This window comes from Procambarus clarkii, chromosome 36, assembly GCF_040958095.1.
Source record: "Procambarus clarkii isolate CNS0578487 chromosome 36, FALCON_Pclarkii_2.0, whole genome shotgun sequence".
NCBI lineage: Eukaryota > Metazoa > Arthropoda > Malacostraca > Decapoda > Cambaridae > Procambarus > Procambarus clarkii.
The window spans coordinates 18,772,443-18,788,306 of NC_091185.1; positions in this window are offsets into that span (position 1 = coordinate 18,772,443).

Consider the following 15,864-nt stretch of genomic DNA (forward strand, 5'->3'; position numbering starts at 1 on the left):
TGTTTGATGATCTGGTAGCGTTGCTACGTGATTGTCCCTGCTGTTGCAGAAGAATGATTGTGGATAAAGATTAAGAATGAAGGTGGAGGAAACTGTCACTGTGATCTCCACTATACACTCTATTTTATACAAATGTTCTAGGATTTTCCTTGTAGATATTGTCCAGGTACTCCCCCAGTTCTAGAGAGTATTCACTGGTGATAAAGATGTTAGATAAGGTGTCCTTGAGCTGGTAATGTTCGCTAAGGATCCGTCACACTTGTTCACTCAGTTGTAAACAAAGACAAAGTGCCTCGGGCTTTGTTGGTGGGCGCTTCACTCCCCCCCATTGCCATGCCATGCTCTCTGAGCACGGTAGCCTTCTATGAATATTGATTGATTATTTTTACAGTCTAGACTTATTATTGAAATAAGATGTGATTATAATATAATTAGATATAAGATTTAAAGATTATAAGTAGTATTTGAAAGTACCACTGATTCTTATTAAGGATTCGATATAATCCCTACCGGATGTTGAATAAATGTTCCAATAGTTTTTTAATTAACAAATCCTTCTAGAAGCTTCTGGATCCTTGAGAGATCATGTACAAAGTCACGTAGGCATCAAAAGGGCCCAGTTGCGTACGTGTTCATGTGGACACTGTCATCTAGGATCAAGCTATATAATGAATCTATAATGATTCTAATATGATTTTGATACGATTTAGATATGATTTTGATATGATATAGAAATGATATAGAAATTATACATTTCTTAGATGATTATTAGATATGGTGGGTAAAAATTTCCCACATCTTCCAGAGGGAGAGAACTGGCACAGAGTCCAATACTTAGGACAATACTAACCATATGTATTTATTTACTCTCCATTGGATTGATAATACAAGTGCAAATTTTGCTTGCACTTTTGTGCTGCTGTCCGTTGTGGACGATTGTGTCTGTTAGGAGTCTGTGGGTCTTGTGGTGATAGAGTGTCTTGAGGTCTCTCAGGATCTAACTGCAGCTGGCTCACTGATTCCATGTGGATGAGTTTGTCCAATGTCTTCAGGGAAGTTGTTCCTTTAGACAGGATTTTGACTATTCTCAAAATCCCCTGACTATCTGGATGGACTGAGACAACTTTACCTAATGGCCAGTCAGCCCTAGGGCCATCACTGTCTACCAAGACAATATCGCCAGGTTGGAGATTAGCTATATTATGTGGGACATTGGCCCCATAGTGATGTTCTCTTAGAGATGTAAGATATTCTTTTGTCCAAACATCATTCCATTTTTGGATTATGCTGGACAGATGCTTATACCCCTGAACCAACTCGCTCTGACCCACATATGAGGGATCTCTGATCTCATCATCCACTAGAGATGGTACTGGAGTCAGAAGTCTTCCATACATTAGGTGGGCAGGACTTAATGGCTCATGTTGAGTAGGATCCTCTGACAAGTAAGTCAACGGCTGGTTATTCACCCTTGATTCTATTTCCGTGATTACTGTCTGGAGTTCTTGAAGATTGATTTTCTGACCGTGTAGAGATTTTCTCAAGGATCTTTTTACAGTTCCTATTAACCGTTCATAAAATCCTCCGTGCCATGGGGCTCTCGGAGGGATAAATTCCCATCTGCAATGACGCTGTTCCAGTGTGGAAGTAACTGCAGGATGAGATCAGATTTCCCGTAGACATGCTTCTCCAGCTACCAAGTTTGCTCCGTTATCTGAAATCATCAGCTTAGGGCATGATCGGCGTGCTGCGAATCTGCGGAAAGCTTGAATAAATGATTGAGCAGTCATATCGGGTGTTACCTCTAGATGTACTGCCCTGATGGTAGCACAGGTGAACAGACAGATGTATGCCTTGATAGGTTGCTTATCTGCAGTCCCTGTTAGATATATTGCTCCTGTATAATCTACTCCTGTCGTTTCGAAAGGTTATAGATGGACCACTCGTTCCTTTGGTAGGGGTGGTGGCCCTGGATAAGAGCAAGTTCTTGCATCGTACCTTCGGCATATCATGCAATTCTTTAAGATTGATTTGACTGACTGTCTTCCCTGAGGAATCCAGTACTGCTGTCTGATTTGTGTGAGTGTGTCTAACACTCCTCCATGTTTGATGATTTGTTAATGTGTATGCAACACAATCAACCTTGTGATCCAATGATTTTTTGGTAAAAGCCATGGATGCACGGTATCTAGATTGATATCTGCGTGTTTAAGTCTCCCTCCACAACGCAGAATGTTGTGATTTTCTTGGTCTATCCACAGACCGAGATTGTGTTTTAACTTATGCGGAAGATTTTCATAGTTATTCCCATAAGTTTCTCTCTGGGCTTGTCTTACCCAATAGATAAGTGCATCAGGAAAAGTGTATTTTATACCTTTTTTCCTGAGATAATGAAACACGTTCTGTGTTACATTGATTAATTTGATGAGTGAGGAGTAACGAGTACAATCCAAGACTGATATTTGAGCTTGCTGCCTGGTGGTAGTTATGGTTTGTGTCGTAATGACGTGTGGCTTTTGTTCAGGCCAACTACCATTCACTAACCATCGAGGCCCATGAAACCAAATATCTGCCTTTGCAAACTGTTTAAATGTCATACCTCTTGATAAGAGATCAGCTGGATTATCCTTTGTTGGTACATGCAACAATTGAAAGCCTGCGGAAATTTCTTTAATTTCCGAGACGCGATTTTTTACATATGGAGTTGGACAGTTGTCGTTTCGTACCCATTGTAAGACAGCTTCATTGTCAGACCATATAATGACATCTTTGATGTTCATGGTAGACAAGACTTGTTTGATATGTACTGCTAAGCGTGTGCCAGTTAGCAGTGCTGTTAGTTCCATCTGAGGCAAAGTCCTCTTTTTTAATGGAGCGACTCTGGCCTTAGAGGTGATAAGATATGATTGATTAGAAGTCACTAAGTAAGCACAAGCTCCAAAAGCTTTGGCTGACGAGTCTGCGAATACATGTAGTGATACTTCTTCATTTTCCTCGACTATGTGTCTCGGAAAGATTATCTTTTCAACTAAAGTTTGTTCTTGAGCCACTTCCATCCAAGCTTTTTGTAACTGGATTGGTAGTGGATCATCCCAACCAACCTTAGCTTTCCATGCTTCTTGCACCAATAAACGCCACTTGATAGTCAAAGGATTTAGTAGACCAAGTGGGTCGAATACTTTGCTACCTTGTGAAAGCAAACCCCTTTTTGTAGTGATGTTGTAATTTACTGGCACGGATTTGATCGATATTGTGTCCGAGATTAAATCCCAATCCATACCTAACACCTTTTGTGATTCTGGTACGTGATATTCAGGGTAATCTCTTGCTATTTGATTATTCAATGTTGCATTATTAGAGGCCCAAGATTGTAGTGGCATGTTGGCACCTTGTAGCTCCTTGTTGGCCTCTTGATATAATTGTAACAGTTCAGTAGTACTGTTAACTGTCCCTTGAAAATTATCTACATATAGATTTTGACTGATTTCAGTCTTAGAGGGACTTGATGATTTCTTCAGATGAGTATCTAGAGTTGCTTGCAACAGAAATGGACTACTTGTCGCCCCAAAAAGAACTGATGAGAATCTGAAAGTCACTATAGGACTACTGACATCTTCTGGGTTCTCTACCCATAGAAACTTAGTGAAGTCTCTATCTTCTTCCTGCAAGCCAACTCTTAGAAAGGCCTTACTTATATCTGCTGAATACGCATATTTGTTAAGTCTAAACTTCAACAGTATGTCATACAATTTCTGAGTTAGACTTGGACCTGTTTGCAAACAATCATTTAGACTGGTTCCTTGGGGTCCAGATTTAGAGCTACAATTAAAAACTATCAGTAAAGGAGTTGTTTTTGATTCTCTCATTACAGCCATGTGTGGTAAAAAATGGCCTGTTTTCTTATTGTCATGTTTCACGACTTCGATGAATTTATTCTTTAATTGTTGAGCAATAATCTCATGATAGAGTTTTAAATGCTCAGGCCTTTTTCTTAGCTTTGCTAATTGAGATTTAAATTGACTATAAGCCATGTGATAATTGGTAGGTAAGGTTTTATGGTTGATTTTCCATGGTAGCCTTACCCAGTACTGTCCATCATGGTACTGTACAGTTTCTAAGTATTGATTGTATGCACAGACATCATCAGGACTTGGTTGTTCAGGAATTATTCCTATGGCATCAAGTTCCCACAATTGATGTACAGATTCCAATCCATCATCAATCATGTGGGGGATTTTAAGTGGTGACTGTTCTTTGCCTAGTCATGCCACTATTACAGTTTCTGTATGATGTGATTTTTCAGGAGTTGAAGGTTCAAGATCTAGTATAGGTCCTGTCATCAATATGCCTCCTGCTGATTTGAGTATATTCATACCCATAGATTCTTCTGATCCCAGAATGAACCGATGATAGTAGTCAGCTCCAATCAGGATTCCGATATCCCCTATGTAGTCAGAATCAAGCAGAGGATCTGCTAATTGTATTCCTTTTTCTTTTAGGAATTTAATTGTGGCTGTCAGACCAGTCACTTCCATTTCAGTAGGAATTTTATCAACTACTATGGCTTCTACTGTCCTTTGGGATGTACCTAGACAGACATTGAGTTTTACTACTGGAAAGGTTCTACGACCAGAATTAGTAAAAAACCCTGATATGGAGGTAGATACTTGCTTTGAAGATTTTAGTTGTAAATCTTCTGCCATCTTTTTACTGATAAAGGTTTTCTGTGACCCTTGATCAAAAAAGCCTCTAGTTGCAATACAAATTCCTTGATTGCATAGTTCTAGCTGTGCAGTAGGCAATATGGCTGTTGTAACAATTTCTGTATCCAAGTCGTTGACATAGCTCATTACTGTACAGAATTGTACGGCTGTAGTGGTATTATCATCTTTGGGCTTTGCCTGAGATGCAGGTTGATTATTGGAAGTCTTTGATCTGGATTGAGTGTTAATATCACCACAGAGTGCTGTGTGATGTACACTTTTATGACAATATTGGCAGTTCTGCAATTGAGTGTTATACTCACTTGTATCATGCTTCCGTAGACAACGGATGCACCTGTTGAGAGATTTCAGTCGATTGATTCGACTGGCACGGCCTTCATAAACTGTGCATTGATAAATGCTATGTGCTTCTTGACAGAATAAACATTTTGGGGCACTTGCAGCTCCTTTTGTCTTATCTGTCTTAGGAGCTTGATTTCCTACAGTTCTGTTAACTGTGGGGGATATAGCATAAGAGCCAACATTATTCTGTTTCCACTTTGCAGAAGAGGAATTTTGTTGCCTTGATTTTTGACTGCCATTTTGGACATTTTTGCTTTTGTCCGTGGATTCACCTTTGGGGATTTTTTCTTGTGATCTAAGTTTTCCTCGGCTTCGTAATCTTTGTACGTAAGCTCGAAGTCCATCAAAGATTTGGCTTTGTGATAAGATGTTGTTACAAGAATGTAAAACTTGTAGGTAAGTAAATACATGCAAGTAGGTGATACAAGCATGTAACACTTGTACTCCTCCAAGGATTTCCTTAAAGGATGAATTGTATCTGTAATAATGTGTATCTACATTATTCATGATGTGATGAAGCATTTTGCTTTTTCTTTTTTTTCCTCGGCTTTGCCTTTTCAATTAAGTAAGTCTCTTTGAGATGCTTGATTAACTTCAGATTTTCTGAGGCTGCTTTCACTCCAGTGAAAGCATGAGATTAAGTGATCAAGACTTTATTCTTGGATTAACTAAGATAGTTATCTTAGATGGATGATAATATTTGTATTGACATTGTCAATGGGCTGTTAGCCTTTCAGATTGTGATGTGAGATTAAGATTGGTCTTAATCCCCAATTGTAGACTATTGTAGCCAAGTGATGATGACATTTGTCTATCACCTGATTTAAATGGACTGTAGGCTGTAGATTCAAGTGATTTTTTAGACACACTTTGTGTCCTCTTCTTTTCTGTTTCAGTTGCTGGTGGAATACTGTTAGCCATTTTGACCTTTTCCGAGTTTCGGAGAATCCGAGATTTTTCTCTTTTTTCTGATAAATATGTTTGATGTTAATGTATTCTGATAAATGAGCTTTCCTGTCTACTTAGGTAATGATTCCAAAGATCGTCCTTCATTTCCTCCCTGGAATCTGGTTGTAGCAGGTGTTCAATTATCAAAAGTATTGTAATAATTTGATTTGTGACCCAAATGCACGAATGCACTGTTACGAACCCGGATCCAGCGTCCGAGCATGGAGCAGTGACCACAGCGCCATCTGTGGGTCAGCTCCCGAAACCCCCGCCAAAGGGACGACGACACCTGGTGAGGACAAGGTGTACCAGCCACGAGGGCCAGTTTCCAGTCCTGTGCAGCTCACAACACAGCCGCTCCTGACCTCTGGTGAGGTGGTGCTCCGACGACAGCGCCATCTATGGACTGGATACGTCAGGTGTTTGTGTCTGAGCCTGTAAGTGTGGTGTTTTAGTGTCCCTGTTATTGATGACGTGTCTGCTTACAGAGTCGATCCAGGACCGCTGTGTTGAAGGTTGAGTCAGTCTACCCGAGGCAGCCAGTCTCCATACTGTGAAGTTTGCTGCAGCTGTTGTGACGTCGTCCCCCCGGAAGAACACTGTGGTGTGTTAGCCTGCCATTGGAGTGGCAGTGAAAGGATTTACCCGGGACCGACTGTTGGAGACGATCATCCACTGGGGTATTGAGGACAGGAGGGTGATTTGTGATATCACACGAGACTCCTGTCTAGGGCGTACCCCTTATATCGTTCGTGGAGTGGCCGTACCAGCCTTGGTGGCTCAGTACCTGCCAGCAGACCAGCTGGACGTGTGGTTGACGGCCTCCACGACGGTGCCCCCAGTGGACCTGCGTTTTGGCTGACCTGTGGCCCGGGTAGGCTCGGCATTCTCAAGAGGACACGTCGTGAGGCCACGAAGAAAGCACCAAGGACTCAGCACCAAGTGGTGTGGCACCAGCGTCTTCAACAGAAGACCACGATGAAGGATTAATCCCCTTGTATAGTGTTAATACCCTCCCCCTGTGCACGTTTGATTTTTATATATTTAATAGATGATGGTAATAATTATAATATTAAGTTCTTAGCTTTCTTTCCCTACTCCCTTTAAGTTAATTGTGTCACGGATCTCATCCCTTGATAGCCAATACTGGCTTGGGAACGGATACATATATCTTCCTCTAACAACATCAGAGCAAGAACCCCGTTGCGTCCCGAGAGGGCCGTAACATGCACCAAGTTGGTAAATCCTGTAATAATTTTTTAAAAATAGTAAATGGCACTATTTTTGCAAAGTTATTACAAGATCTGTTACCATAATAATGGTTTGATAAAATACAGTAGAATGTCTACTGGTTTTACCTGTAATAGGGTATGATATAGTTAATTATAGTTAGATTGTAATGAATGCTCTTAGTGACAATAACACTTTTTTAAAGAATATTATGTAATGAGCAGCTCTGAAAATCAGTAGATTAGAGATAATGCTAGATAATACACTTAAATATATATGTAATGTTACCACAATGAGGTAGGTAATAATATGATTAAGATGCAGTTGTGTCTGTGACACTGATATAATTAAGTACTGTGGTTTCTTAACACAAAACAATATTAGTATGCTATGAATGCTTACTAGTTAATGGATATGGTGGCTTAAGCCACTGCAAACTATTTGTTTACTTAGATATATAGCTATGATAAATATTGGCTGATAGCTAGGTTAGGCCAGAATATGTAAGAATTATTCCAATGCAAAATCAAGAAGTTTCTTATGTATTTGGCATTGAAATATTCGGTAAACGAATGATCATAAATATCTAGGTACAAAGGACCAATTATATCCGGTTCGAAGGACCATTAATGTGGGAAAAACCTGCTGGGATTGATATAAGAGGAGACTACCAGGGACTTGTACTGAACTAAATTAAAAATTTACTGTCTGCAAATTAATTCAATTAAAATCTCTTGCTAGGGTTGTAATCCTAGTTCCTCTTTTCCTAATGACAGATTGTGGGCTGTAAGGGACAGGTGGGGTGAATGACTTTGTTGATAGAAGTTCCAGTCCACCTGTAGACAGGGATCTCACATCAGCTTGTATTTTATACAAGGATAAGATTTAATAAATTCAGTTATATGGCTGAACACTGGCTCTGTTTAAATCAGGGATTTAAACATACATAGTCTAACCTAGCACCATAACTATTAACAGCCAATATGTACTTATACTATAAACAACAAATTAAATTGTAAAAGTATAATAAATGACCTTAAATGTAGTCTAAATACTGTTAACTAAGTATTAGAAATTATTCAATTAAATGAACTTATGTGATAACTTAAAAATAACTAAGCAAGCAATTGATAACTTAATTTATATATTCAAGTATATATGCAATGTATTATTCATTTTAAGATACAGTTAGCTTGACTGAATCTTTTCCAACACTATGGACACTTGTGAGGTTTTTAGTTATTGAGGCTGAATTCTTTTTCTGACATAATGGACACTCACGAGTCTAGTGCTGGATAATATTCACAGCTACACTACAATTTTAATAAACGTACCGATGAATGAGGCTTTGCCTCGCTTTTTTACCGACAGACAGATTTATAGAATATTAAAGTTATACAAGCATACAATTGGCCAATTAATACGCTACTGTAATAATCTTCAATATACTTATCTGAAGCCGGGTGCCTGTCTGACAAGTTTGCCAGACTGATTAACTCTCTTGTCGAGTTTAGGCACTATATTTTGCTACGTGATTGTCCCTGCTGTTGCAGAAGAATGATCGTGGATAAAGATTAAGAATGAAGGTGGAGGAAACTGTCACTGTGATCTCCACTATACACTCTATTTTATACAAATGTTCTAGGATTTTCCTTGTAGATATTGTCCAGGTACTCCCCCAGTTCTAGAGAGTATTCACTGGTGATAAAGATTTTAGATAAGGTGGTAATGTTCGCTAAGGATCCGTCACACTTGTTCACTCAGTTGTAACCAAACACAAAGTGCCTCGGGCTTTGTTGGTGGGCGCTTCACTCTCCCCCATCGCCCTACCATTCTCTCTGAGCACGGTAGCCTTCTATGAATATTGATTGATTATTTTTACAGTCTAGACTTATTATTGAAATAAGATGTGATTATAATATAATTAGATATAAGATTTAAAGATTATAAGTAGTATTTGAAAGTACCACTGATTCTTATTAAGGATTCGATATTATCCCTACCGGATGTTGAATAAATGTTCCAATAGTTTTTTAATTAACAAATCCTTCTAGAAGCTTCTGGATCCTTGAGAGATCATGTACAAAGTCACGTAGGCATCAAAAGGGCCCAGTTGCGTACGTGTTCATGTGGACACTGTCATCTAGGATCAAGCTATATAATGAATCTATAATGATTCTTATATGATTTTGATACGATTTAGATATGATTTTGATATGATATAGAAATTATACATTTCTTAGATGATTATTAGATATGGTGGGTAAAAATTTCCCACAGAATAATCAAATTTACGTTACGTTAAGGTGCAAAATAAAATATGGTGCGGAGTACTGTGAGTCACACTAAATAACCATACTGAGATGTGTCAACAGGTCTACTTAGCAAGAGCACTCAGGAGTAATGTGAATCTTGGTGGCCCTATTTATACAGAATATCGGCCGAACAGATGGCGCTGATGTCTTCTTTTACTATGAACCGGCTGTTAAACTGCTTGTTACGGAGGGCATGGCCTCCCAGCGACCCAGGTGTGAGGTGGGGTGACGGGCCATAGTGCAAGAGGGGGACTCGTAAACTCTCTAGACGTCTGGAAGTAGTTGTTGTTATTGTTCTTGGCTGCCGTTCTTGATTACATAGAAGTGAATGAGTAGAATAGGCGATAAGGGAGCAGGCCGAATCTCTTACTAGAGATTTTATCTTGACAAAATATATATAAAATATATATATATATATATATATATATATATATATATATATATATATATATATATATATATATATATATACATATATATATATATATATATATATATATATATATATATATATATATATATATATAATATAAATAAAAATAGAAATGTTCGTTTGATCAAAATCGCTAATCTCCGAAAGTTCTTCACCGATTGCTTTGAAATTTTCACACAATGTTCCATTCATATCTGAGCAGGTTTTTATATACTTATTATATTGATGTCATGTCTGTGACGGAAACAAATATGCTTTTAAAAAAAATACTGTTTTTCACGTGGTTTTCATGTGAGAGAAATCTTCGAAACTTCTTTACCGATTGAATTGAAATTTTGACACGACGTTGCATTTGAATAGGCACGTGTTTCTATATACTTACTATATGCATGCGTTACCTGTGACTGGAGAAAACATTTTTTTTTTAAACATTGCCATATGTTGGATGTAAGTCCAGCACATGCAGTAATCTTCTGAAGTTCTTCTGAAAAACAGCGCATCTGTTGCACATAATAGCAACATGCACACTATACTAAATACATCACGAATTCCATTTGAATGTTTCCGATTGCATTGATAAATTTTATTTTCATAGAATTCGGTTTATTTTATCTTTTATTGAATTATTTTGGGTGACATTGTGTTGGAATTGAGCTGTGTTGTTTACCATACCGTTCATTTCGTAAGTATAAGTATAGATGCCACACCTGTTACATGTAAAACTATGCATTTTTTGCAAAACAGCTCCATCTGTTGCATGTAAGAGGAACACACATGCTATACTAAATATGTTATAATTTCATTTCAATGTTTCTGATTGCATTGATAAATTGAATTGTCATAGATTTTGATTTATTTTCATTTTGATTAAATTATTTTGTGTGAATTACGTTTGAATTGAGCTGTTTTGTTTACCATACTGTTCATTTTTTCATATTTTCATTCATATTTTCTTTTCATTTTCTACTGTTTTTCTTATATTTCAGTGGTGGGAACGTCAAATCATTTGTTGTTCCCAATTTTCTGATGGGAACATCAGATCATTTGGAAAGGCATCAGACAAGGGAGTGGGGAATGGTGGGGATGATGAGGGGACGGAAGTGAGAGAGTAGTAGGGATGAAGCCGTAAACACGATATTTTGTCGTAGGGAAATATCGTGTTAATAGCACAAGGTTTTCAGGTAAATTTAGAAATATCGTGTTTAGGGTGTCAGGGGTTCTAGGTGAATTTGGCCAGTCACTGATTTGGAATTAAGGAATTCTTATGAGAAAAATAATTTCCGAGATTTTAGAAGTTTGTTAAGAGTTGGGAATGGTGGGGATGATGAAGGGACGGAAGCGAGAGAGTAGTAGGGATGAAGCCGTAAACACGATATTTTGTCGTAGGGAAATATCGTATTAATAGCACAAGGTTTTCAGGTAAATTTAGAAATATCGTGTTTAGGGTGTCAGGGGTTCCAGGTGAATTTGGCCAGTCACTGATTTGGAATTAAGGAATTCTTATGAGAAAAATAATTTCCGAGATTTTAGAAGTTTGTTAAGAGTTCTTATGGGAGAAATTAAGTAGGAAAATCTTATAGAAAAATTCAGAAAAAAGGGCTAATATGTTCTTAAGGATTACTTATGGGGAAAATTCAAATTTTTTTCAGAGTTCTTACTGAGAATAAACTCTACGGACAATTTTTTCCTGTTTTCTAAACTGCGGATTTTTTCAAAGACCATTTTCTGAGAATATGTTCATAGAAGTTTTGTTAAGAGTTCTTATGATAAAAGTAATTTCCAAGATCATAGAAGATTGTTAAGAGTTCTTATGGGAGAAAATAAGTAAGAAAATCTTATAGTAAAATTCAGAAAAAGAAGGCCCATATTACCCAGTATTTCCAGGTAAACTCTACAGACAACTTTTGCCTGCTTTCAAAATCACACATTTTTTTCAAAGAGCATTTTCTGAGAATATGTTCACAGAAGTTTTGTTAAGTAAAAGAAACATCTTAGCCAAGACATTTAGTTTTATAAGCATTTAAGACCGAAAATTAGTCAGAACCTAGTTTAAGCTCAAAATTCATCTGAGTCCAGTTTGTGCCCGAAATTATTCAGAGTCCACTTTGTGAGCAAAATTCGTCAGAGTCCAGTAAAGACCAAAAATTAGTATAGTTTATACCGAAAATTCGTCAAAGTCCACTGTGTCCCCGAAAATATTCAGAGTCCAGTAATGACTGAAAATTTGGCAGAGTCCATAGAAGACCCGAGTTTAACAGAGTCCCCTAAAGACCCAAAAATAATCAGAGTCCAGTTCATTACCTAAGATTAGGCAGAGTCCATTTTCAGACCAATCTTCATCAGAGTCGAGTTTATACCGAGTCCAGTAATGCCTGAAAATATTCAGAGTCCAGTTTGTTCTTGAAATATTCAGAGTCCAGTTTGTTTTTGAAATACTCAGAGTCCAGTAATCTACAAAAAATATCCAGAGTCCAGTTTGTTCCCGAAAATATTCAGAGTCCGGTTTATACCCAAAAAAATTCAGAGTCCAGTTCATGATCGAAATTAATCAGAGTCCAATTGAAGACCAAAATTTGTTAGAGACCACATTTTCGCTACTAATAGCCCAATTTTAGCCTAATTTTAAACAGTCATACTTCAGGTGTAGCAAATCAACCCGAGTCAGTAAACAAGCTCCAGCTCCTGCTCCCGTCTTAACCCCCTCTCATAACATCTTTACTAACAGTCCAATCACCCTGAAATTTTAAACACTCATATTTCGTATGTAGTAAAATAAATCATGTCAGTAAGCAAGTTCTAGCTCCCTTCCCCACCTTAGTTTATCCCCATAACTTCTTTACTAACAGTCCAATCCCCCTAAAATTTTAAATAGCCCTATTTCAAATGTAGCACTATACAACAATTTAGTTACTGAGCTCTAGCTCTCGTCCTCGGCCTTAGTTTCCTCGTGCATCTTTGTTAATAACCCATTAATTTTCATGGAATTTAAACCCACCATACTTCTAACTGAGTAAGTAAAGGTAACACATTTACCAAACTTTAGCTCTTGTCCTCCACATTAGCTCTCTCTCGTATCTGCATTAATAACCCATCAGTTTTTCCTGAAATTTAAACCCTCCTGTATTTCAGACACAGCAAACAAGATCAAGTCAGTTACCTAGCTCCAGTTCTTGGTCCCCACGTTAGTTCATTTGTACAAGTTCATTAGTAACAGACCAATTTTCCCAAAAATTAAAGCAGACATACTTCAAACATAGTAAATCAAATCAAAACAGTTAACGAGCTCCAACTCTCGTCCCCCACCTTAGTTCTCTCTCGTATCTTCGTAAATAACCAATAAATTCTCCTGAAATTTTAAATATCCGTATTTCAGACACAGTAAATAAAGCCAGTGCAGTTACCGAGTTTCAACTCTCATTCCCTGCTTGGCTCATTTAAACATGTTCTTTATTATCAGACCAAATCCCCTGAGATTTAAGATCACTATATTTCTAACGTAGTATAATAAATCAAGACATTAACCAAGTTTCAGCTCATGTCCTCCACTTTAGTTCAATGTTCATCAAAATTATTTCAGATCAAGCCCCTCTCCAGTCTATCAAAAGTAAACATCATGGCCTTTAATACCCGTTTGTACTCAGGGTACAAAATATTCACACGGTCATATAACACCTTACCTTCAATACCTTTGTTTACCCAAGAAAGCAATAATCACATGGTCTAAAATCCCACTGTACCCTTTCCCTCCCTTACCTTCCTTTACCTCCCCCCAACTTATCCAAACCTTCAATAATCCTACTGTATTTACATATTTTCTCTATAGTCACTGTGTTCTTCACATTCTTTTCCATGTTTTCTGTGTTTACTCCATGTTCTACAAATGTTCACAGCATGCTCAGTTCATATTTTTTTCACCAGTTTTCTCAATTTTTCTCTGTTTTCTGCCATTTTCCCCGTATGTTCACTATGTTCTTTGTCATGTTTTCATGTACATCATATGTTCTCTGTACAACTTTTATACTCAATGTTCATGTTCTCAATGTTCTTAGCTTGTTCTTCACATGTTCAGTGTTCATTCTTTGTATTCCCTCTGTTCCTTAACATGTCTTCATGTTCTCTGTGAGTTCATATTCCCCCTTATGTTCAATGTGTTCATCAGCTTTTCTTACATGTTTTCTTTGTTCCCCGTATGTTCACTGTGTTCATTCAATTACTTATTCTCAATTTTTTATGTTCTTTGTTTCTTTAAACCAATTGTTTCTTCCATTCAGTAACTAGTTCTTTGTCAAATATTATCAAGCGCAATACAGTTCCCCAATAAATGTTGTCAGTCACCCAGTTTTATTTGCAAAACTACGTCAAAGTAATTCTCGTAGTCAACTTAATATTTCTTACCATCACTGTTCTTAAGTAAAATAACCATTCTCTTAGCTAAAACTAGTCAAAGGAAACTTTCCAATACTGTTCATAACTAACTTTATCCATCGTCAAGTAACTGAAAATAGTCTTCTTCATCATTTCTTAACAGCCATTATGTTTCGTTAAGTAAGACAAAATAGCCAAAGATATCTTTCATCGCTGTTTTTAACTGACATTATACTTTGTGGAGCACAAAAAATAGTCTCTGTCATCATATTTTCTTGTCTTTCCTCAACTAAAAATAGTCAAATGGAACATCGTTCTACACTTTTGTAACTAACAGTATACCTCAATGAGTAAGAAAAAAAGTCAAAGATACTCTTCGAGACGCCAAAGACACTCTGAGTGACACCAAAGTTACTGTTCGAGAAATCAAAGACACAATTCGATACATCAAGGACACAATCAAAGACACACTCAAAATCATCAAAATACTACTCATGTCCGCAAAAGTTAATCTCAGACATCTTCAAACGTAATAGTTATTACCAGAGACATCTAAAGTTATTCTCAGAGACATTAAAGTTATTCCCAGAAACATTAAAAATTAATCTCAGTCATCAAAGGTATTCTCTAAAACATCAAAAGTTATTATAAGACATCAAAAGTTAATCTCAGTACTATCAATGTTGTTCTGTAAGATATATTCGCTCGTCTAAGTTGTTCTCAGAGTCATCAAAGTTATTCTCTAAGTCATCAAACTTGTTCTCAAGGTCATCAAAGAAATCTCTAAGTCATCAAAGTTAATCTCTAAGTCACCTTCATTCATCATAGAAAATTTCCAAAACAGTTTCGTTCATCAAAGTTATTCTCTATGTCATCAAAAGTTGTTCTCTGAGCTATCAAATTCTACTCGTGTTCTCAAAAGTCATTCTCAAAGTCATCAAAGATATTCTCAGAGACATCAAAAGGTAATCTCTAACTCACTTTCGTTCATTAAAGTTATTCTCTGAGTCATCAAAGTTATTCTCTAAGACATCAAAGTCATTCTCAGAGTCATCAAAAGGTACTCTCATATCCTCAAAGTTAATCTCTAAGTCATCAAAGTTATTCTATAAGTCATCAAAGTTATTCTCTAAGTCTTAAAAGTTATTCCCAGAGACATTAAAAATTACTCTCAGTCATCAAAAAGTTAATCTCAGTCATCAAATGTTATTCTCTAAGTAACCTTTCGTTAATCAGAGAAGCTTTCTAAGACATCTTTGCTAATCAAAGTAGTTCACTAAGACTTCAATGTTGTTCTTCAAGACATCTAAGTTGTTCTCTAAGACATCAAAGTTAATCTTAGAGCTATCAAAGTTGTTCTATAAGATATCTTCGTTCATCAAAGTTATTTTCAGAGTAATCAAAGGTAATCTCTAACTCACCTTCGTTCATCAAAAGAAGTTCTCTAAGACACCTTCGTTCATCAAAGAAACTCTCATTCTTAAATCAAGTTATTCTTTAAGACATC